At 41.0% G+C, this 25,846-nt stretch overlaps 1 pseudogene; it reads right to left on the bottom strand.

Annotated features, from left to right (window-relative positions):
• Positions 1–24,265: 24,265 nt before the first annotated feature.
• Positions 24,266–25,069, bottom strand: LOC130876388 (PRELI domain-containing protein 1, mitochondrial-like; annotated as a pseudogene).
• Between the last annotated feature and the right edge of the window lie 777 nt (positions 25,070–25,846).

Here is a 25,846-nt window from a genome sequence, read left to right as displayed (position 1 = left end):
GATGTTTGTGCAAGGACACCAGAGATGGCCCTGCCACAATGATCAGGGATTGGTGCAGGACACCCACTCAGCCCAGTCATCCCTTTAGCTGTAAGAGGACTAGACATTTTTACCCCTCCATATTACAGTTCTCTCTCATGGGGACAGAAAGTTCCTTTATATACAGCCTGCCCTGGCAGACCTCAAGCAAAGCATTGAGAGTACTCAAATTTGAAGTTGGATTTGAATGTGCTGAAACAGCCTGGTTTGTGTGTTACAAAGGACAACTCCTATCCTTCCAGATGCCCTGTGCTTTAAATCCCATCAGTGTAAGCCAGTGGTTCTCAACCTTCCTACTTCTGCCACCTTCCATACAGTTCCTCATGGTGTGGTGACCCCAGCAATCAAATTATTCTTGTTGTTACTTCATGACTACAAGTTGTTACTGTTATGCATCATAATGTAAATATCTGTATTTTCCAAAGGTCTTGGGTGACCCCTGTGGCAGGGTCATTAGAACCTCAAAGGAATTGCCACCCACAGGTTGAGACTCACTGGTAGAGTGGCTTCACCCCTCCTCTCTGCAGTTGCAAACCCAAGCAGCCCATTCTGAGGCAGCTAGAGGCTGACCTGCCCAACCATCTTTCAGAGAAACTTACCTATAAACCTGGCCAGTCCCTTCCCTATCCATCTTGGAATCTCAGAGAAATATTAACCACTGAAAAGAAAAACTAAAGGCTTCGAATGATTCGTTGCTTTATTCTGATTACTCTTTTAGGAAAGAGGGAAGAAATATAAACAGTGAAGAAAACCAAAATCCTGTGTTATTTCTGTACTTAATGAAGCAGCTTCAAAGACCTGCAGATGGATGATTTTGCACTTCTGCACATATTGTATGGAAATGCTTGTGGCTGTTTTCTGTAGTTAAGAGTATTTGTAAAAAAAAAAAAAAAAAAAAAAAAACAATTTTGAAAAGTAAGGTCTCAGAATGCCTTATTTGAATCTTAAAATGAAACTTTTTTAAAAAAAATAAAAGTATTTATAAGAGTTATTCATGATATACACCAATTAGGAAAAAAAATCTCATTGCATTGTAGCCTAATCATCCAAATGGTGCCTCAGAAGGGACCTGCCAGCCCCAAGAGCAGTTTGCATGCGTAGACATCCTCCTGGCCTGCAGAACACAAACACAGCTGTCATCATGCAGGCAAGGCTGGGAGGAAGAATCACACAGACATTCTCTTCTGGCCCACCCACGTCAGGAAGTGAAAAGTCTACCAAATGATATTACCTCGTTAATCCCGTCATCATTAGATTTGGAAGGTGATTTGAATTTTATCTCCTTCAAACAGGCAGGGAGCCTTGACGAAATGACTGGTCTGGCGAGGTCCATTAAACTTGTTCACATCCTTGGAGATGCTTTGAGTTTGCTATTCTACATAAGAAAAACAAGTCATTTCTCCTGTTGAAATTTGATCATAAAGCCACAGAAATATAACAATACTCTGCACATACAGCACATTGGAAAGCATTCAGAGTCTCCTAAGTTCTCCTGCTGTTTATCAAGCCAAACACTAAACGCCTTTTGTGTGCAGGTGTTTTCTAATATATCTGCCCTGACTTGGAAACAGCTGTGCTGTCTCACATCATCTGCCACTTAGAAATAGAAAATTATTACAACATGGTTTTAAAAATCTATGTAAGTATGTTTTATTTCTATAGCCTTCAAAAACAAATGGTAACAACTCTTGCTAAAGGTGGATGCATCTGCATACATGGGTTTCTAACTCCCTAACCACAGTGCCTGGCCAACAGGAGGCGATCCTTTCGGGATCAAGAAAGGAATGTCAGGTGGAAGAGTTGAGATGGAAGAATGGAGCTAGTCAGGAAAACTTAACACACTCCTGCAGGAAAATGCCTTCGTCTTCAAAGACAAGTACCTTTTTATGGCTGAGAATTTCTAAAGAAAAACTTACAATAAAAATTTATAAGTGTCATGCTCACATGATCTGTAGGAACTTGGGGAGCTATTTCTATGGATCTGAAACACTTTTGTCAAGACATGTCCTTGGCCTCACCTGCTTAGCAATGGTTTATTGTGAAGAAAACATGGTGGTGTAATTTGGAAACCATCCGAATTGAGAATGAAATGATGCCAGTGTGCAGATTCACTCAACTGGGAAGACCTCAGTCCAAATTCTAGTCCTTAATTTGTTGGCCCTCTGTTCTTCCCTTCCCTCTCATAACAGAGATATTGCTCGTTAGCTGGGAGCATTATTGTCCTGTTGTGGGAACTTTTTCAGCCAATAGCCTTTAAGATACCGTCCCACTTATTTGTTGGCTTACGAAAGAGTTCCTCAATACTGTCCATGTGTTCAATAAAATCAGTTAGAATACCTGATACTGGCCCTCTCCACTGGACAGCTGCCTTTAGCAGGAGGATGAATTTGTCTCATCAGTTAGGAACTTTCTCAGTTGTTATCATACTTCCTGCTGGTAAGTAGACAGTAGCAGTACTTGTGCCACAGCTAGTTTTAAACATCTGTTTCTCCCATTAAAGTTACTGCTCATTTCATCTTAAAAGAGAAATAGAATAATGCTAAGCTATTCCAGAAATGATAAACCTATCATTCCTAAATAATTACTAGTGAGAACATCATTCTACAGGTGAATAAAATTATATTCAATAATTCAATAAATAGATCTTAGTCATAAGACAAATCACAAAATAGACTCAAGTATGGCATTCTCTCCCCCCACCAGCCCCCAAAATCACATCATATACTGAAGCCCAACTTGTTCATGGAATTCCAAGTCTTCAAAGGTTTAAGTAATGCAATTTCTGCTAGTTAAATGACCCAGCCTAACATATCTGTTGTGGCGGATTGAATAGGCAGTGCAGATTCTCTGTAGGTGGAAGAAAGAGGGGAGAGATAGGGAAAGGAGGGAGTGATATTTAGTAATAAATGAAGACACCCTTTAGTGCCTTCCTGAAGTCATTGTTGCTGGTATGTCTCTGGAATTGTAGATCTCTATTATTTTCTATAAATAAATAAACAAACTTTTAAGCAAAGACCAAATTGAACAGAGTGTCTGGCTACAGTATTTGAGAAGAACTTCTGCATTTTTCAGGACCTTGCCCTGAGTTTCTGACCCATAGATTAGTAGGAGACCTATGCCTCACCATCCCATATATCATTTCTTTCCTTATCTGCTTGATGTAGCTAGAAGTGCTATGCAATCTGACTCCTCCATGAGGCTCTGTGGAGGAGTTAAGGATGCTGTCAATGTACAAGCAACACGGGATTTGTAAAGAAAGCAAAATTCATCCATGACAACAGACATTGGTTGAGGCCTTTGATGTCAGATTCATTTTTATCTGACAATGTGGGAGTACAATAAAAATGTGCTAGAAAAAAATAGTGTTTGTTTTCTCTCAGAAGAGTCATAGCAGATGAAATAGCTTGGAGCGTGAGAGCTGGAAGAGTCATTACAGAATAGCAAAGACAGAAACACATTAAATAACAAACACGTGCTGTCAGCACTGGGGGGAAGTGGAGTCTAACCCTGACCATGATGTAAGATGACCTCAAGAAATCACACGTCATGTTGATCAAGTCATATTTAGTCCCGCCCAGCTACACTCTGTACATCATACTTGGTGCATATACATGTATCTCACTGTATGGATTTACTGAGCTTCACAGATATTCCAGCTTTTACTGATTTCAGATTTGTGGCAATCCTTCTGCATCCGTTTTAATTTTGGCAGCTGGTACAATATTTCAAACTTTTTCATCATTATTATTGTCTCTGATTATTTCTGACCAATAACTTCTTTTTCAGTTATTTTTGATCTTACTTTGTTAATATTTTGGTGGTTGTCATGAGCCATGCCCATACAAGAAAGTTAATCTAATTGATAACTGTCAACTATGTTTCAAATTCTCTACCACTGACTGCTTCTTTGTCTCTGCCTCTCCTCAGACCTCCACATTCCCTTAAACACAACAATATTGAAACCACACTAATTAATACCATAGGCTCTGAGTGTTCCAATGAAAACAAAAGTCCCAAATCTCTCGCTTTAAAGAACGAGCAAACGATGCTTGAGCTGAGTGAAGCATGCATTCCAGCAGCTGAGACGGGCATGAGGAGAGCACTCGGATGGCAAAATGCTGCCTCACAAGGACCTGAGTTCAATCCGCAGAGTCCACGTGAAAAGCTGTGTGGGTTGACACAAGCTTGTAATCCCGGCACTGTGAGACAGAGAAAGGCACATCCGTAAAATTTTCTAGCCAGCCAGATTAGCCTGCTTGGCAAATTCTAGGCCACTGAGAGATACTGTTTTTCCAAACTGAAGTGTGGACAGGGCATGAGGAACGAAATCCAGTCCTCTCACCTCCACCTGTGTGTCCCCACACTTGCACCCACATACATGCACCAACACCCTCATAGCACACACAAAAATATTTAAAAAACAAAACAAGAAAGCCTGAAAACAAGCCCTCTTGGGCCTGGAAGTCAACAGATAAGTTCAAAGAACAAGTCCGTGAAAGAAACTCTGAGTGCAACTTCAGAGAACACATGAATGGCTTTAAGAAGCTGACTTGGCTTGCTTCATGATAAGGAGAAAACTTTAGAGGTCTTGATGGATATAGCATATAGCCTCAAAAGAAAGATGAATCTAGAGAAAGTCCCAAATTCTATTTACACCTACAAATGTTTGGAGGAAGGAAGCTGTAAAAGACAAGCTTGATACTACTGTGGGTTTATTCTCGAGGCTGAGCGCAAGACATAATTTTTATTGGAAGATCAAGCAGCAAAGGCTGACACAGAAGCAGCAGCAAGCTGACCCAGCTAAGATCACTGATGAAGCTAGGCACACACCAGATTCTCAGTGTAGACACAGCCTCAAATTGGGGGAAATGCCATCAGGACTTCCAAAGCTAGAGAGACATCAAGGGCAGGCTTTCTTGTCAGGGAACAGTAGAGCTAGCAAATTTAAGTGAACGCCATTGCTCATTTAACATCCAGAGGATCGCAGGACTGATGAGAATGGTTCTTTCCGCTCTGCTTATATTCTGAAAATGGAATGCCCACATCTGACTACCAATATGTAGGTGAACATAGTTCACTGATTTCTTAAGACCTATATGGAGACCTACTTCTCGGGAACAAAGAGATCCTTTAAAATATTGCTTATGGGGGTTGGGGATTTAGCTCAGTGGTAGAGCGCTTACCTAGCAAGCGCAAGGCCCTGGGTTCGGTCCTCAGCTTCAAAAAAAAAAAAAAAAAAAAAAAAAATATTGCTTATGGACAGTGTACCTTATCAACCAGTGCTCTGATAGAAATGCACAAAGAGCAAAGCTATCTTCGTGCCTTTTAAGGCAACTTCCCTCCTTCAGTCTTGGGGCTGCTGAAGGATTCTAACACTCTGACGATTTAACACCCAGAGATAAGAGGTAGTGCATGAAGCAAGAGCAACTGTTAGACTCCTGGAAAGGACTCCTCCATCTAGAAGCCTTTAAGAACATTTATGGGCCGTGAAGGGAGATCAAAATAGCAACCTTAACAGGTACGGGAACAAGTTGACTCCAATCCTCGAGCCTCTGAGAGTGGAGGAAGTAACTGCAGCTGTGGTAGAGGCAGAAGAACTAGAATTAGAAGCGGAGCCTGCGGATGTAGCTGAATTGCTGCAATCTTGCCAGGGAAACTGTAATAGCTGAGGAATCGCTTCTGGATGGACAGGGAAAGTCATTTTGGGAGGTGAAATATATCCCCAATGATGATGCTGTGGGCCTCGAAATGACGGCGGAGAATTTTAGAACGTTACATAAACTTAGTTGATAAGGCAGTATTAGGTTTGAGATAACTGTTTCGGACTGCCAACAAAATTGCTTTGAAGTAAAATTTGCCCACCAGCATGGTATGCCCCAGAGAAATCTTATGAAACTCGGGGTCAATTGATGAGGTGAACTTACCTCAAGGAGTCATCACATCTAACCCAACCTTCATCAACCACGGAGAGCAGTCTGCAGCCATCTATACTAAGACAAGATGTTCTACCAGCAAAAATATTATAATGTGCTAAACAATCAGGTGTTTGTTAGCATTCATTAAAATATATTGAAATTATGTCACATATATACATGTGTGTCTGTGTATCTGTGTGTGGCGTGTTAGACATTATGCCATTTTCCCCTTAACAGACTTCAATATAGCATACCTAGAACTTTCACAAAAGCTGGAAAACCAGTCAATTGTGTGATTCCTTTTACTGTGACATTTTCTTTATGACAATGGTCTAGCACTGTGCCCACAGTATCTCCTGGCCATACCTTTACTCTGTTTTCCTATATACAAGGAAATAATCCAAGCAAAGAGATTCTACATATGCACAAATGCATGACTTGGTATTAGAAAATAATAGGCAAAAGTTTGTAGTGTCGCCAGGTTAATGTGGACAAAGCGTAGCCCTTTTAGTGTGTCTGTTGAAAACCCATCGCCAGAGAGAGCTTTGTAGTCCTATGGAGCTATAACACAAAGATAAATTAGCTGGCATAGAAGCAGCAAAGAACAGAGGATTTTGTAGGCTTCACCAAAGATTTGTACAGTTTGAGATATAGTAAATCCATCCCAGTGGTCCACCTGGGGCTGAGAATTGGCTTTCTATGTATATGACTTAAAGGAGGATCATCCAGCGATTATTTGAAACAATAAATCTGTTGGTATGACAGAATATGTGATGAACTGTTCATCTCTGCATATACAATTTCCAGATGTTAAGAGACAAATTCACAGAGAAATACCACATTTGCCATGCACCCCACGAAGCAGAGTTCATGAAGTCAACACGCCCATCATTATTATGTGTGTCAATAAGCATCTTTAGCAGGAAACTCAGAGAAAGGCTCTGACCTTGAACCCTGAGGGAATTTCTTTCCTTTGGTAGCCTCCTCCCAGCCTCCAGTGCGCTTGTCATGAATCTGCATTCACTTCACACTGAAGCAACAAAATCTCGCCCAGTCCTTCCCTAGACATGTTGCTTATCACTTCCAACTTTATCTAAACTGTGGAATGGATTTTCTCCTTACAAGATGAGGCCCTATTCTCTATGGTCTGTTCGGGTGAACCACAGGGGAAAAATGTTTCCCATCACAGAACCAGATGTGAATGCATTTTTCCCCAGCAATTGACAGGCATATATTCCCACTTCCATTTTGTTTTATCTCCTTTAAATTTCTTACAGTGAGACAAAATTTTGTGAGTAAAATAAATACCTAGGACTTGGCGATTGAATTTACTTGAACTCCATGTCTTTAAGCTGTAATACAGATTTTCATTTAAAACAAAGCACTGAATTCCTTTCCATTTCCCTCTATTTGAGGGTTTCCTCCTCCCTTTACTTAAATGCAGCAAAGTCATCCATTTCCTTTCCTGCACTTTGTACTAAGTACAACACAGGTGTATATCCAGAGAACTTCTTAAGCGGGGGCCACATCTAAAAGAGGAAAAATTTAAGAGCAAGTTTGCACACACAACAGTAACAGCAAAGCAAGTTGGGATAGTGCCTCTCCTGCTAACAGTGCTGACTTACTATGCGTTACTTCTCACCTAACGACTGCGAACATTGTCTGCTGGCTTGGTGATTCTGGAACGATGCTGCAGCATAGTCTCTTATACTAAAAATAAAAACCCATGACCGCCTTTCTGAGCCAATATCAAAGGAGAGAGCTTCAGTTTGGAGGGGAAGGATTATTACCCATTGCTTTCAACAAAATCCATCTTCATAAAGACCTGGAAAGTCCCCAAACCACCTCAACTATTTAAGTAGACAGTATACAAATAAAAAAAACAAATGAAAACATCAGACAGGAGATCTAGCTATCTACTGGGGCACTGGGCCATGCCCTGAGAATTTGGGGGTGGAAGAGTCTGGGAAGGGGCAAAAGACACAGCAGCAAGCCCATGGGCGTCAGAGAGGTTCAACTTGGCTTAGGTTGTAGGTGCTTTGCACTTTCTTTTTCTTTTCAGTACTAAGTTTGTATCCTTCACCTATATTCTTACATATATTGTTTTGAGACAAACTAGCTTTAGACCTGCTTTCCCATGCTTCAGCCTCCTGAGTAGCTGAGATAACAAACCTACTCTTACCAACCTCTGAGATGCATCTACTAAAGGTCCTCCTTTGACACTAAAAACAAAACAATGAAGCTGACATTTCAGAATTCACCTGAAGAAATTTCTCTCAATAAAACATGAATTGTGACAGGGTAGGATGGAGCAGTGAAGCCACAGGGTTCATTTGACTTCCACAGTAATGTGGGCCAGGTTATCACTAAAGGTCCCTTGGTTCTTGCTGTACTTCTCACGTACTTCTCGTTGTCATGAAAGTTCTACACATCTTCAAGCTGATGGAGGAACATGAGGATCAGCCCTGCCCTCTCTCTCCCATGCCACGGATGCTTGTTTTCAGATGTGGTACTCAGAATAATTCTTGTCATCGTGTTAGTATTATTGGCATAGAAACAAAGCCACTGTCCTGTTCAGTTCAGCAGTGATACAGACTTGGCTATAGTCCCAGGACAAATATCCCAGGAAGGTACATAAAGGTATATGCTGGGATCTTTTGGAGACTCAGAAGCACTAAGCAAGCCCAAACAGAACTTGCACCATAGCATTCTGGATCCTCAATCCCTCTGCTCTCACTTTCCCAAATTTCAGTCTATAAGACTCACACTGATTCCTACCTCCTTCAGTCCCTTCTGATGCCCAGAAATCTCCAGAGACTTACGTTCGCTTCACTTACACAAAAAGGCTAACCCAACTGGCTAGACTTCTATTCCTAGAATTCTGTCCCTACACAATGCTAAAGCAGAGAATCTTCCAGCACTCCCTGACTTGTGTTTTAATTGTATCCTGTGTAGGCATTACCTCCCCAGTGAGTGTGGCCTGTCTGATGGGAGACTAGACCTTACCTTATGCTGGTTCTCCTCCTCTTCTTCCCTTCCCACTCCTCCAAGTGCTTTAGTCTATATAGACTTTGAATGAATTGCTCAAAAATTGTTTTATGCAGTAGAGCTATCTTCTTTTGTTGATAAAAATGCTCTTAGGCAAACTGGTTCTCTAACTAACTTTATAAGCTTGTATTCTAACTTCCTGGGCAAATTAAAGAGAAAAAGCATTACTATAACAAACATTTATCTCAAGTGATGGAGGAAGGTTATTGGCTAATAAAGAAACTGCCTTGGCCCATTTGATTGGCCAGCCTTTAGGTGGGTGGAGTAAACAGAATAGAATGCTGGGAGGAAGAGGAAGTGAGCTCAGATGCAGGGCAGCCCCTACTACAAATGGCGCCCACGTGGATAACTGAATCTACAGAAAGCTTGAGAAAGCTTGGGAAAGAATAGAGTAAAGCATGTTTTCTTGGTAGCAACAATTTCTCGGTTCTGCTCTGCTTGCTAGAGGCAAGCAAGTGCTCTCATCTAAGAGAGGCTTCCTGACTCAGCTTCAGCTGTGAAACCTTGCAGCTCATTTAAGAGGTCCTGCCACGAAACACTTAAAACGGTGTTGGTGAAAAGCTGAAGGTATACTTTTCGGTTTTCAGCCGTAGCAGGAAAAAAGTTGTGCTGTTTTAAAATGCCGGCTTTGTGGGCCATCCTGCCAGGGCAAACTCTGACTGTTTGAGCCATGAGGTCAGCTACAGAGAGAGCATTTGAGTGTTGTAGCTTGTTTGCTGGCAAGGACCTTGAAACGCCACAGAGTTGTGGTGATAAACATGGCTACAGCTGGTATCTCCGCCATGAGGCTGGAAAGCTAAGGAATGTGCTGGATCCAGCGTCAAAGCCACGGCTTTCATCCTACTGATATTGTTCAGTAATTTAAAGGCTCGTGTGGTCAGAAAAAGAGAGAGATACAGTAAAGAGAGATTCAAAGACAAAGAAAACTTTAAATGATTTACAGTGTGTTTAAAAATATATACAGGCTGAAAATTAAAGTTCTTAAAAGTAAAATAAGGAAGAAAGAGAGTAGTTGGGTGTGGTAGTGCACACCTTTAATCCCAACACTTGGGAGGCAGAGGGAGATTGACCTCTGAGACTTCAAGGTGTGGTAGCACACGCCTTTAATCCCACTGCCTGGGAGGCAGAGACAGACAGATCTCTGTGAGTTCAAGGACAGCCTGGTCTAAAGAGTTATTCCAGGACGAAGATATACAGAAAATGTAAAATAAAAGTAAAAGTAAACAAAATAGAGTTAAAATAAAGCTGCACAAAGATGGAAAATACACAGAGAATCTTGATACTGTATGCTATTATGCTCTCTTTGAATTGTTTTAATGCTGAGGAAGGAGCAACAGATGCTAAAAGATATTTGTTTATAAATGCTGCTGAACTAATCCAAGATAGATATTTTCAAAATACCTTGACTTCAGAATTTGGATCTAAGGATATGATACTTTGGAAAAGAGTTTCTTCTGTTTTCACAGCGGATGAGACCCTGTGTATTTCTTCTATTTCAATATGGTATGATAAACCACGCCCTCCTGAAAGGTTGCTGTGAACACCTTCGAAAATTACTTTGCTCAACTGCCTACTGAGATGAACCTAACAGACAGGTTATCCCATAAAAGACCTGAATAACAGCGCCCCCATTCAGCAGGAAGCAGTTTGGAGAGAAATAACTACGTCCATATTCCCAAATATTGTTTATAAATGTTCTTTTACATTTAAAGGGGGAGATGATATAGATGTGAATAATTTGCATTGATATGAATCTTGGTTTACTGATATTAATTTAAGGTCAATTTTATTATATGTGTATGTATTTCTGATATTGATTAAGGTATTGTGATTGTATAGTTCATTTCAAAATGTAATGTATATAGGTTGTTAATGGATAATTATTAATAATAGTCAAGTTTGTAGTCATGTTAGTTAGATTTTCTAGATGTGCATGCATATATTTCAGATAGGCATTCATCATATCTTTCAAAGGCTAGAGAATATGGTATTTTAAATGTTTTAATAACTTAGGGTTTTTCAAGACAATGAGACACTCTGCTCCTGGCAGCACCAATCTACTTCAAGAAGAAGAAGATGGGCATCGAAGAGGATCCTTATGGAGTTTGATAGCTATTTGGGCAAGAAACTTCTCTTGCCTGGACTATTGTATAAACTGGACACAAAGAACCCTCAGAGAGAGGACTGCTGAACTGGCCTAAAGGTGAGATGATCTTTTGTGGTTCCTGATTCATGAAAGAGACATGAATTCATGCGAGACATTCTGCAGGACACAGCAGATAGTGACTGAACTGCCTTTGAAATTTCCTGCTTCATGGAAATGTCTGCTGGAAACTATGGGCCTGTAGGCCGAAGATGGATGCCCCAACGGTACAGAGAAACTTTGGGTGACTGTCAAGGCAGCGAGATGTCTCTGTCATTTCTAGAGTTTGAAAGTTGCTTATTTTTTGTTTGCTTGGGTAATATTATATCCTTCTGGAGTCTTTGATGGAGTTGAAGAATAGATAGATAGTTATAGTTTTCCTTAGTTATGATAAAGATAAAGTAGATGTAAATATTGTAACTGTAATTCTTACTTGATAACTGTTTTGTTATATGTAATTTTGCTATGTTAACGTTAAAGCCTTCCTTTTTTCTTTTGTTTAAACAGAAAAGGGGAAATGATGGAGGAAGGTTATTGGCTAATAAAGAAACTGCCTTGGCCCATTTGATTGGCCAGCCTTTAGGTAGGTGGAGTAAACAGAATAGAATGCTGGGAGGAAGAGGAAGTGAGCTCAGATGCAGGGCAGCCCCTACTACACTCAAGGAACAATTTAAAAACAAATCTGAGTGGATGTTACTCTTTCTAATAGGCTACAGAAGATGTCATCAGGACGCTTCCGATAATGCACTGCTTAGAATCATAGTCACTCATTTTCCACAAGTCGCTCAGTACTCAGATCTTTCATGCTGAAAACTCCATTTTAAATTAAAGAGTAACAAATCATTGTAAAAGCTCTATTCTGACTCAAATCTTCGTGAAAATTGACTTGCAAGACACAAAAATGACATGTCATAAATGTCCTTCTGAGATTGTCCTCTCTGAGAGAACAACCTGGAACTTGTCCTGACATTGCCAACTCTTTGTCTCCTTAGTCAAGGTCAGTGACCTGCAGCATTAGAAAGGCCCATACAGTGGGTGGCTAACTCTCATCACACCCAGGCTCTCTTGGGCTGGGGGGCGAGGGGGAGCGGGGTATTTCATCTTCGGGCAAGCTAGTGTTCTGCCTTAGGAACAAGTTTGTTGTGCAACATTCTGAGAGGCAAGAAAGAACACCCACCCTGTGTTTTCTGTAAGTCTGGTAAGTGCTCCATAGTTCACCTTTCTGAGAGGAGATAGAGATGCATTTCAGATCTGCTGTCACAAGCACCCTGGCAGCCAGGGACCAGAAAGATCTACTGATAGTAAACTTGATGTAGTCCAGGGCAGGGCTCACGTTGCTAACAACCTCTCCAACGCAGAGCAGTCTCGCTCTCACTGTCATTACTGTGCTTGCTCTCTGGTTCTACCCATATTTAGAAACCTTTGGCATCAGAGTGCTGAGAAGCGCTCTGAGCCCATCTTCTCCTTGCACACACACAGCCTTTGCCGCCGCCACCTCCCCACATACACCCTGTGGCACCACCCTTTCTCTCAGGAAGCAGTCTTGGGGCTAATCTTTGGAAGGACAGCTTTACTTGATGAAGAGCTTTGTTTTTTTTTTTCACTGCACTGCTGTTTATCCTATAATATGTTGCTGCAGATGTCTGAGTGTTTTGTTGGTATAATTATATACAGCAAATGTAATACCCAAAAGAAGTGTAAAATAGCATCTAAAATCCCTGGTGATAAATTGTCCCCCATAAAAATCCCTCCTACATGCATTAAACGCTTCACTGACTAAATAATATGCATTGATCCTTAACTCGAGCACCCTGCGATAAGAGCTAGCCTCAGGTAAGCATGCTACTATACAGCAAATACTGTGCCAGCAGAGTTCTGTGTCATTTTATTTAACTCCCCCAAGAATCTTAGGATTTACTCATGACTCTCAATTTTTGCCAATGAAAAGTAGAAGTTCAAAAACAATATACAAGTCATTAATCACAACATGAATACAGACTCATGCCTTCTGAATCCAATTCTAGAACTCCCTTCTTCCCCCCTGCCCCCAACTCCGGCCACTATCAAGATGCTTTTGAGTCATTTAATTTCCCGAGCTTGTTTTAAAACTACCTGCACCATCTGGGGTTACTAGGAGACCCAAACATGAGCTGACCAAGGATATGACAATGATGGGCATGCCGAACAGCATGGGCAAAAGTTCAGGAGTCCCCACCCTTCACAAAGAACTACAGGCAGCTGAGGAAAGCTGAGAACAGGAGAGGTGATCTTCCCCAGTAAAGAGCACACCAACTGGTCGTCCAGTGCCCAGTGGTCAGCCTGAAAACATATATACAAGAAAGATTATACAGGCCAGCCTGGTCTACAAGAGCTGGTTCCAGGACAGGCTCCAAAGCTACAGAGAAACTCTATCTCGAAAAACCAAAAAAAAAAAAAAAAAAAGTATTGTCGAGAGTAACTGAACAAATGCCCAACATTGACCTCTGACCTCCATATACACATGAATAATGGCACACATAGGAACATGTGTGAACACACGATACATCAGTAAGTCTCCCCATGCTCTCTTTGCTTAGAGCTATAGTTTATCACAGCACATTCACGATGTAAGATTAAAATATATTGACTGTTCATCATTCATGTATTTGGTCCCGTCAGAGATCAGAAGAGGGCACATATCCCCTGGAACTGGAGTTGCATATAATTGTGAGCCAATGTGTGGGTGTGAGAATCGAACAAATGCTCTTCGTGGCTGAGCCGTCGCTCCAGCCTGACCTTTAAAAGTCCTTAAGAAGTAAATTAATAAAGTAATTTCACTGCCAACGCAGCAGGAGATGTGCTCGTTTCCTGCCCGTTCCTAGGCTGTTTCCCATTACTGACAGAGGCATCAGGAAGGAATGGATTTTCTTGCATCCTGCACAAATATCCAGGTCAGAGGAGGAACCCAGGAGTTGCTAAGACAGAAGCTTGAGACTGTGGAGAAGCCAAAGGAAAGAACTATGGTTCCACGCAGTTCTCTGCAGAAATCCCCAATCCCAGTGCCTTGGAAGAACAGGGGTTACTTATTAAATCATTTGCTTTACTCCCAGGATTTAATCTTTTACTAATAAGAGCACTGGACAAAGTTCATCAAGATTTATTGCCGTGTCCAAATGTTTAGCTAACAGGTCATATGACGTTAGAGCCTTCCTCAGTAGTCTGTTTCCACAGAAGAGATAATGAAAATGTACGACTCTACATGTTTTTAGCAAAAGGAAATCGAGTTGCATCTTCATATCTAAGCAAAACCACTACTTTATAACTGAATAAAGTAATGTGGCAGTTAATTATTTTGTTATGGTAATTTATTGTTATTTAAGTATCGTCTTCTTAGAGTTATTTTATTGAAATAGATCAGTGTCTCTTACTTACAGACTCAGTTTCTGGGAAGCCTGGTTTCATCTTATCCTGTGAGAGCCAGCCTCCAGACACCAGCATCTGATATAGGAAAGAAAACACATGAGGTCTCTAAGAAGTACCAGTGTGTTTTCAAAAGGAAGCCAAAGGAGATAAACAGCCTCAAAGCACAGCAAACTCCAGGAGGCTTCCCTTAATTCTGGGATATGGTGCAGTGCAGAAAACTTCGTTTGCATCTGTGATTGGCAAACTTTGAAACCTACAATGACCCCTTAGAGCAGTGGTTCTCAACTTTCCTAATGCTGTGGCCTTTCAATACAGTCAGTTCTTCATGCTGTGATGACCCCCAGACCATTAAATAATTTTTGTTGCTACTTCACAACTGTAATTTTGCAACTCTTATGAATCACAAAGTGAATATGTGATATGCAGGATATCTGATATGCGATCCTGTGAAAAGGTCATTCGATGCCCAAAGGGGCCGTGACCCACAGGCTGAGAACCATTGTGAGGGTTTGTTCATAACTCACATGTCTTTTCTTTATACCCTCAGCTGTTCTGGCTTAGGAAGTAGAAAACCAACAGTTTCAGTCTTTATTTCTGACATTCCTTGAGTCCTTTCCTGTTTTTGTTGTTGTTGTTTTGTTTGTTTGGTTTTTTTTTATTAACTCACAACCCTTAACACCTTCTAAGATACTGACTAAATAAATTGTAAAATATGTTTTGTTTTGTCTCTTTGTCAGAATCCACCCATCAGTTTTTCTCACCTGGATGGTACATATGGTGTTGGACAGAAGTCAAAGACAGAAAGTAGTCATGGTGACTGGCTCCTTTTGACTACCAAAGAGTGATCCACTAACATAATGTTGCTTAACTGATAATAAACTGTTTTCCAGGCCTGTCTCAGGCTATTGATGATCCCTGTGAGGATTGACACTCACATAAGTACCACTTAGTACCCTGCCAACTTCCCTGATCTACCTCCTTAACCAACCAGAGCACCTCCAGTGTCAGTAAGAGCAAGCAAGGCAATGGGAACTTTGTCGAAAGCTTAGATGGGCTGTATGCATTCTTCTAACCACGAAGGGGAGTAAAAGAATAAGGCCTGGACACTGAAGGAATTTTCTAGATCAGTCGTGGAGGTAACTGAGTGAAACTCTTGCCTACTATCTGGGAGCGACATGTACCTATAAACTTCCCTGCTAACAGAAATGTAATAAGTCCTATAGAACATATAAGTTTGGGTCTATTAAAAGCCAGACCAGATTTGTGGCATATCTCTGCTTTCTAAACAGTTTGACTTGCAAATCTGATTAAAGGCAAACACTGTGAGAAACGTGGAAATATTGAGACATCAGTGAGATGGGAACTTTGCTAAGTCCTGAATGAGATTTGGTATTAAGCTCACTCCAAAAAGCTGATTAAAGGGAGCTCTGCACCAGCCCCACTGGACGCGTCTACTTCACAGCTCGAGCACCTACGGCTTAGGGAACATTGTTGCAGAGGAGGAGAACAGATCACAGGAGCCAGAGTCCCAAGAAGTCTGCTGTGGAACAGTCTCTCCTAGAAATGGCTCCTAAACAAAACCAGAGGAACAGTAACATCAATGGACATGTTAGTATGGAAGAGGGGACATTTCACAGGCTCTCGTCCCTAAGCAGAGAACTATAGGCAACTAATGGGAGAAAAAGAATGAACCCTCTGACTGGTCCAGTGCTGATTGGAGAGCCCTAAAACTCAGTGGGAGATTAGATAGATAGATGATAGATAGATAGATAGATAGATAGATAGATAGATAGATAGATAGATAGATAGAGATAGATTATATAAATAGATATAGACTATACACACACACACACACACACATATATATATATATATATATATGCTTGTGAGTGCATGCACGTGCACACACACACACACACACCAGGGATGGGGGAAGATACCTGCACATAGCAATAATAATCAAATAAAAAGAGGCTACCAATTTGAGGGTGGGGAGACATGGGGGAAGTTGAAAAGAAGAAAGATACCAAGAGAAGTAATATGATTATATTTCAATTACAAACATTTTTTAAATAAGTGCAATAAATTTTCTTTATTCTTTTTTCTCTTTTATTAAGCATAGATTCTTTCCTCATATAATATAATCTAAATAGTTTCCCCTCCCCCTACTCCTCCCACTTCCTTGCCACCTCTTCTCCTATCCAGATCCACTCCCTTTCTGTCTCTCATTAGAGAAGAACGGGCTCCTAAGAGATAACAACAAAACATAACAACATAAAATGCAAGATAAAACAAAACCCATCATACTGAAGTTGGACACGGCAAGACAGGAGAAAAATAAAAGAGCCCCAAGAAAATTCACCAGAATGAAAGACTCACCCATTCACACACTCAGAAGTCCCCTGAGAGATCTAAACTGAAAGCTAAGTATACTGGCAATTTGTTTGTATTTTAATAAATAAAGACTACCTGAAGATCTGAGAGTAAAACAGTCCCACTGGTCAGCCTTATAGACCAGGTTATGGTAGCACACACCTTTAATCCCAGTAACCACAGTGGCACGCACCTTTAATGCCAGTAGTCACACTAGTTGCCATAGAAATCAGGTGGTGCATGCCTTTAATCCCAGTGGTGCACACCTTTAACCCCTCCCTAGAGAGGAATATAAAATGGAGTGAGACGGCTCTCAGACACAGTCTCCTTCTGATGTTCCCGTAGACAGGATCGCCATTTCAGACTGAGGTCGAGGTAAGAGCCAGTGTTTGGCTGCTTTGCTTTTCAGATCTTCAGGTTGAACCCCAATTTCTGGCCCTGAGCCTTTATTAATCATGCCTCAGCTAAGCACAGGCACAGGGGACCTGGTGCCAACCCATCCATGTAGGCCCAGCGATTGCTGCTTCAGTCTCTGTGAGTTCATAAGAGTTTCACTCAGTTACAAACACTTCTTTTGAAAGGGGAGCTGTCCCAAAGGGAAATGTGATTGAACTAGTAAAATGTTAAGCTACACCATAATCTGGGTCATTTAGCTCTCTGACTAGATACATTTATTGTCTTTTTTGAATTTTATATTGTTTAATTTTTTTCTTTTTTTCCTTTTTGTATTACTTAAAACAAACACCAATCCAAATTCCCACTTTCTCCCCTCCTCCCAGTCCCATCCTTCTCCCTCCACAGACCCTCCCTTCACCCCTCCAACCCTAAGAGAGTGCCATGCACCCCACCCTGTGGAAAGTCCAAGGCCCTCCCTACTACATCTAGGTTGAGCAAGGTTTACATCCAAAGAGAATAGGATCCCATGAAGCCGGTATATGCAGTGGAGACACATCCAGTGTCACTGTCAGTGGCCCCTCAGACTGCCCCAGCTGTCACCCCCTTGGTTGTTCCCATGCTCATTCACTCCCAGTCCAGCTGGAGTTGGTGAGCTACCACAAGCTCAAGCAAACTGTCGCAGTGGATGACCCCCTCATGGTCTTGAATTCCTTGCTTATACTCTCACTCCCTCCACTCTTCAACTGGATCTTGGGAGCTCAGTCCAGTGCTCTGGTGTGGGTCATTGCCTCTGTTTCCCATCTGTTATTGGACATAGGTTTTATGGTGATACTTAAGATAATCATCAGTCTGACTACAGGGTAAGGTCCTCTATTGCTTAGGGTCTCAGCTGGGTTCATTCCTGTGGGATGCATTTTCCAGCACATATATGTGCATACTTTTAAACATAATGTGCATACTTCTAAACATAATATGCATACTCCAACACATACATGTGCATATCCCTACACATATGTGCATACTCCTACACACACATACCCCTACATACATGTGCACACTTCTGCACACACATGTGCATACACCTACACATGCATGTACATACCATTATACTCACCTGAATGCACCCTATGCACAAGTACAATACATAATGTCCCCTTACCAAGGAAACAGTATCTACAAAACACACACTGTAAGCTCAATTCCTTTCTAAGACCTTAAGTTTAGTAGGAAAGGTATAAAAATAAAATATTTTTTATTTTGGGTTTTGAAGCGAGCAAACTTTAATATTATGCTGTATTTTCAACTTAAAAATCCTAATAAGTATTTAGCAAAATGGATGAAAAGTAAAGAGTATAACATAAAACAAATGGGCAGATTTAATTCTGAATCCAATGTGGTAGAATGAAATCTTTTCATTTTCCCCCAATCTACCTCCCATGCATTCTGTCATTGGAAGATGCTAGTTGTTCAGGAAGGCATGGTTCAAGGCCAGGAAGAGGGAAAGTAATGCTTTCTGGGAATAGCAGATCAGAGCACATTAGATTTGAGCCCAGAAAGAGAGGACACCGTATAGAATGACATCTGCAAAACAAGACAAGAGAGAAAGCAGGACAGATTGGAGACAGAGGGAATGCTCCAGGACAGAGCCCGACGTGAGCTATTAACACCTATGACGTGAAAAAAATTTAACATAATAATAGATATATGGAGAATGAGAAGATGCTCAACAGTAGTGATAGTGACTAGCATTTATTGAACTGGGTCTTATAAGTGCATGGAGAATTATGAAACTGAAAAATTATATGACGTATCAACGATTAAATTTAAAGGAAATGTTATTACAAGAGGAAACTCATTCTGTGTGCATAGTGGTATTGACAGTTATTAATATAAACAGAATATTAATAAGATAAGTACAACTCATCTATGAGGCTAAAAGTGCTGATGCTACTGCCTCAGTTAGGGAATGGTGTGCAGGCTTACAGGTGGAATTTCATAGAATGTTCTCATCGGTCACACTGAAGGATAATGGATAATGTTGAAAATAGTTCATTCAAGTAAATGTGATATAGCAATATGTAACAATTTTATCTCTAAATAAATATGATACAACCTCCAAAGGCAACAGTTGAGAATTAAAATGTTTGTCGTGCAGTGTAGGACCAGGACTAGACTGCTGCTTTTTTGAAAAATTATAATTTATAAAATTACCAAACATACTCATTTTATTCAAAATATTTAAAATAGGCTCCATCTATTGCAAGATAAATAAAGGACAAACAAACCAACTCCTTCAAAGGCATGTTGTCACTAAAACTTCTTCCAGGGCAAGCTCAGAATGGCAAGGCTTTCCTCTTGTCCAAGTATGAGGTTTACGATGGTTGACTAGCGTGTGCAAAAATGGCACCTGCAGCTTCCTCCTCAAGGATGTGTACAGCCTGCAACTGTTCACCCACAGACACCACCTATCAAAACTAGCTAACCAGTACACCGAGGCTCCCGGTTGTGTAGTAGTTGGTGTGTCCCCACCAGAGAACACACAGCCCATCTGTCCCCAGCTTTTCTGTCTGTGTGTCTGTCCTTTCTTTGCTCCCTCACTACCCCAATCAGTTTCCAAAAACCAAGCCATGCTGGAAATAGTAATGGACCACTAATGGACCAAACTGGAACTAACAGGAATAACTAAGCACCCAAGAAACAATTCTTAGGTCTCAGCATCTTCTTCTGAGATTAAGAGTTAAAGATTAAAGTTTGGGGGGAGGTTTGTTGTTGCTTAATTGGTTGGTTTTTGTTTTTTTGGTGTTGATATTGGTTTTATATTGGTTTTAAACATGTCATTATGAAGTTTGCAAACTCACTCTTGGCTTGTTTTGAATTCCTGGTGATCCTCCTGCCTCAGGCTCCAGAGCACTGGGGTTATAGATGTGTATCAGCATTTGAAGACAGTATGCCCACAATAACAGTCATTCTGTGTGCTGGCTGTAGTCAAAAGTTGCTGCATGGACCTTTGTGGAAGGTATAGTGGTTGCTGTGGTTGTTTTCAAGACGATTTTGGCCACACACAGAAACACTCAATGGAATGTTTTATGAAGTAACATCATTTTCAAATCTAAAGAAATTGTCAATAATTGTTAATGCCCATAAATCCATGCCTAAGGTTATATTTACATAATTGTCTACTGAGATTTTTCTGGAAGAACTAAGTACTTCAAACAACTAGTAAATATTTGAGGGCAGATAATGTGCCCAGCTCCTCCTCTTTTTTTCTTTTTGGCATGAATTAATGTATATTGTGTGTTTTGTAGATGTGCAGTCCCTACATATGAGTGCATGCATGCACAACCCTGTAAAGCTCAGGACAGAACACGGAATTTCTTCCTTAGTTGCTCCTCAGGCTTATAGCCTTGATGCAGGGACTCTCACAGACCTGGAAACTTGCTGTCGGGTTTAGATTGGCTGGCCAGTGAACTCTTGGGATCTGCCTGTCTCCAACCCTCAAGGAGAGGGCTGTAGACACAAGCAACCTTGACTGGCACTTTAGGGGGGCATTGAAGATTTGAACTGAGGTCCTCTTGTTTGCAGAGCAAGAGCTCTTACTTACTGAGCTATCTCCACAGCCCCATCTTATTGTTTTCTAATCATCATAGCTTTAACACACAATTTGAATCTAAGTTGAATTTACCACTCAGTTTGCTAATCACCCGTGTTTTCCTTTCTAATAAACTGTGCCCTCCTTGAATGCGAAGTTTTCATCTTGTCCATGTTTTATGCTGGTGTCTGCTATTCACCCTTCACTAAATATTAGTCCACTTAGAGTGAAGAGCTATCTGATGCACTTATTGAATTAAATTAATTAGATTGAATCAGAATTTAATTTGATGTCATGGTAGGCAGACTCATAAAAGAGCTTTCAAATGGGCAAAGCTTCAGATCATTAGGAAATATAATGTACACAAGATGAATTCAAGTCTCAGCTGCCTCTCTCTTATGAGTTCCAGAACTTCACCACAAACACAATCTCCATGTGCCTCAGTTTCCCTATCATAAGAAGCAGATTTATTACCAACAACTATGTTAGTAACATAGTTGTTAGTAATAAATCCATATAAAGTATTTAGCATAATACCTGCCCCCAAATAAAGCTCTGTAAGTACTCGCCATATATATTGCTGCCCTTTATGTTCTAGGGAAACCTGATTGTGGTCACTGTTAGGATCAACCTGGTGTGATTTAAGTCTTTGAAACAGTGGTGTGTATTCCTGTCAGTCACACGCTTTTCACAAAACCAGACGGCCTTTACAATAGTTTCAGATTGTCACAGCATCCCCTCCAGTTGTAAACTGTACCTCGTTAGACTAAATCAGGACTGAACATTGTGTGGCTATTGAATGTCAGATACTGTCTTGCCCTGACCTGCCTTGATGATTTGGTATAACAGAAAAGCAATATGCTATTCTTCACATGATCCCATTGGATCTTCCTGCCAACTGCATTTGTCCCTCAAAGGAAAAATGATTCATGAGATCCAAGTATCAAATGTAAGAAGCAGTATATTAGTTCTTCAGTCATTTATCGGGCAAAATCTTCTCGGTTGCCAAGAGTGGACTCCTACAGGTCCAGTGAGCTCTCATCTCACTTCTTCTTATCGGGATTTCTCTCTTGAGATGGGCTGCCTAGGCATAAAACATGCATGTGTGCATTCTTGACCCTTACTTGGTAAGGTAAATTTGCACTCTAGGAACATTGTTAAATACTCCCAATGGGGATGCATGCTCCCTTTCCTAGAGACTCCGTGATCTTGTGGCTGTGTTAATTCGTAGAATATGGTGAAGGACATTGATCTTTTTATGGCTGTCATGAAAGGCTTGCCTTGCCCTTTCTCTTCCCAATTATTGTAGCACTCTGTAAATTGTTATGAACTGAAATATTAGAAGAAAGCCTTAGCCATGTGACATCAAGTAGACTCTCAGGTCAACAGTTGCAGCTGAAGCCAAACTCAAGTCAACAAAGTCTAGGGGTCAACTATGTGAGTGGAGGATTTCTATGGGATTCTGCACCTCAGCCACTAAAGGCATCACTATTTGCTGGTCTAGTCTTCCAGCTGAGCACCAGCAATGCAAAGTTGAGAAAGGGGGCCCTACTACCATCTGCTGATAGCCTTGGCTCCAGTATCTGAAAGTATAATGAAATGCTTGTTGTTTAATGTTAATAAATTAAGGATGACATGATATGCACCCAGTGGGAGCATGAACCAGAAAAGAAGTCAGTGAATTTTAAAACCATATGGAAAAATCCCTGAAAAATATGTGTGAGGATACACATGAAACAAGATAAAAGGTACACATGCATGTGTGTGCACACATACATACACTATCATCTTTTTTTCTTTTTAAAAACTTAAGTGTATAAGGAATGGCTCCCTAACTTACTTTACTCAGAAAGGGCTTGAAAGCAAACACATGCCTCTTAATACCCTTGTCTATCACTGATTTTTCCTACCTAGACTTCATCCAGCACAATCTAATATTTCATCCCACCCCATGAAGGCTCTCATGAGCTATACCAGAAGGTTGGTGTCATTGGTACCAGAAAAAATTTTTTTTATCCTTCAATACTGGTAATGACTACTTCACTTATACCCAATGGTCAAGAACTACAATACAGAACCCTGAGATGGTCCCAGACACTCTTGGATATAATGTGCAGCTCAAAAGCTCAATACCATACAAAGGGGGTCAAGTCAAACTTAAAAGTTGGTCTATGGAACAGATACCTGGGTTGAATTTTTTTTAACTTGTAATGCTTTAACCAAAAAGATAAATTTTACCAGTCAATCAAGAAATACCCAAAACAGATTTCTCACAAAAACTTGGCAAAGTGAGGATGCAACAAAATGACTAAGATATGGGCCTTTGTTTTAAGAGAATGAAACTTTGTTATAGCCTCTTAAAGAAACCTCAAAACCCCATGAAGTAGACAACATTCCATCCAGAGAAGAGAGCAGGACCGTCTTTGAACACAGTGACAACTTTGAATCCAGTGACATGGTGGGAAACCACACACATATTAATGGAGTTGTCCAGCCACCGTCAACTCGGGCTTTCCAGAAAGCAGTCTAGGCTTCTGTTTATAAACATTCATGATGTCACCAGGAAAAGGTGTCAGAGAGCCTTGATTTCCAAGAAGGGGAGTGTTGGTTCTGTACCCAGGGCTCAAGAGCAGAACAGCAGGACAGTGCGACCATGTAGAACATCACACACATGGTTCACAGGAGAAGGGAATCAGAAGCTTCCGAGGCTAAGCAAGAATTTCCAGGTATTCAACATCTGTGTTCAGTCCCATGGATTCCTTCCCGAAGCCCTGGGTGTCTGATGCTTTTTACTTTCGAGTTGAACCACCTGGAATTTTATGAAGATGTCCCCAGTAGTCCTTACAACCAAAGCATTCGTCGGAACTGAAGATGGAATTCAGTCGCCTTTTTAGTACAAGCAAATGTTGTCACTTTCTTCCTAATTCTCTACTTCTGTGGCTTTTGTCTGTTCTCTCAAGCTATGCTCAGCACCCCCAAAATATAGACTCCGGCAATTTCCGTGATTAACTGTATGTGAGATACAGCTGTGTACAGGAATAAATGTTTTCAAATCTAAGAATCTAAGAGGGGAAAAAAATCTCTCCTACTGGGTAAGAAAGAAAAAGATCATGATTTTGAAAGAATCTTCTTTTTCCTTTATTTTTGGGGGAGGGAACAATAAAATCAAATGTTTATTTAATGCCTATTATATGATAAATACTACTCATGATACTTGGGATGCATCAGACATTAAAACAAGGAGCCCTGCCCTAGTGGAATACACAGTCTATGGTGTGTTCCCACTTCATCTATGTACTACTTGTTACCTTGGACAAGTTGCTGCACTTCTCTGCCCAATGGGGGAACAAACAGGCTGGCTCAGTGGATTCTGAGCCTGGTATATTGCAGGTGATGAACAGTACACCAGCCCAGACTCTCCACCCAGGCTGCAGAGAGGGCCCAAGCCTGGTTTTTAATAATCAAGTACAGTGGAGAGAAGTGGGAAGAGGCTGAGCCACACAGGCTAGTTGGCTCTGTGACCTTCTGCTGCTGTTGTTTGGTGGTAGCCTCACTGGTCGGGTCTTTACCCTTTTCTGTAGCTGTTAATATGGTCTTGCTTTCTCTTTGGCTTCTATGGCTGTCTCAACAAGTGTTTTGGAAGGGGCCTCATCATGTAGTTTAACCAAGATGTTTTCTTCATTGTCCTGGTCACATTGCTTCTGAAGTAGGCAAGACCAAATTCCTGAGCACCTCACACTAAATAAGCTAAAGTAGACCCAGGCTTGCTGACAGATTTTAATTCACCAGCTGTTGTCAGAGTTCCCATGGTAAATATATTGTTTGTTTCCCTTCAATCATCAGAGGGGTGTGGTTGCTGTTCCAGGTGAAGGTGGTCATGGTCCGAGTCTTTGGGTCTTCAATAGAGTCTTTCAGAATGTGGTCCAAGTGAGCAATGTTTACAGAAAGCAATCTCTGTGCCCAACTTGGCATCCCTGTTGGTCTTAGTGGTCTTGGTCAGGAGTCCCTAAGACCAACGTTTCTGGTCAGGGTTCACCTCTGGGAGCATTGTGTCTTCACTTAAGACATGCTTGCTATAGGGATACAGTATCGTTGCCAGAAGGCTTCAAACATTTGGTTCTAGGACCTTCAGAGTGCTCTGTGACCTAGCAAATGCTTCATCATAATGCAGGCCAGGTGAGTTCTGCATCCACACAGCATCTGGGTGCAGAGCCTGAAGGGCTCGTGGCTCACCAGGCTCACAGTTTAGCCGCCCATGTGCCCTGCCCAGGTCGCTACTGCTACCATGAGGGGCCATGAATCTTTTCCCCCAAAGATTATTGAACACTATTTTTTGGAACTAAAGTAGGAGATATGGAAGAATAAGAAAAACCATAGGTTAAAACTATCAGACAGAAATTGTGCCATTGTAATTCATATTATCAAAACTGTATGATCCCTACAAGTTCCTTGACATTTGCTAATGGTGTTATTGCCTGTCTGACCCAATGCACCTTCACAGTACAAATGATGGGACAAGATATTTAAGATTTATCTACATGCCGTACTTCACATTTGTAACATTCCAGCTAAAATACCAAATGCCATCAGTTAAAAAGGTCTCTGTGTCAGTTATTTGGGAACTGTTGGGTAAGAAAGAAAAGTCCACCTACAAAGATCTTCAGAAGTAAGTAGGCTCAATGATATCTTACTAGTGAGAACCAGGATAAAACAGAGGGCAGATCATGAGCCGAGTGTGTACGGTAGGCTGACAGTCGATAGCTCGTCATTTAAAGCATCCTTCCACATGACCTCACTGAATCCTGAGTCAAACATGTGAGCCAGCCCATTCTTTCTAGTCCATAAATAATCACCAGCTCACAGTAGTCCCCAAGAAAATTTTAATTCTGAAATACCTCTGCATATCACAGCTTCACAATAAACATGCCTAAGTGAAGATGA

Source organism: Chionomys nivalis, chromosome 6, assembly GCF_950005125.1.
Source record: "Chionomys nivalis chromosome 6, mChiNiv1.1, whole genome shotgun sequence".
In the NCBI taxonomy this organism is placed as follows: Eukaryota; Metazoa; Chordata; class Mammalia; order Rodentia; family Cricetidae; genus Chionomys; species Chionomys nivalis.
Note: the sequence above shows the minus strand (reverse complement) of the source record. Positions and strands in the feature narration are given on the sequence as shown.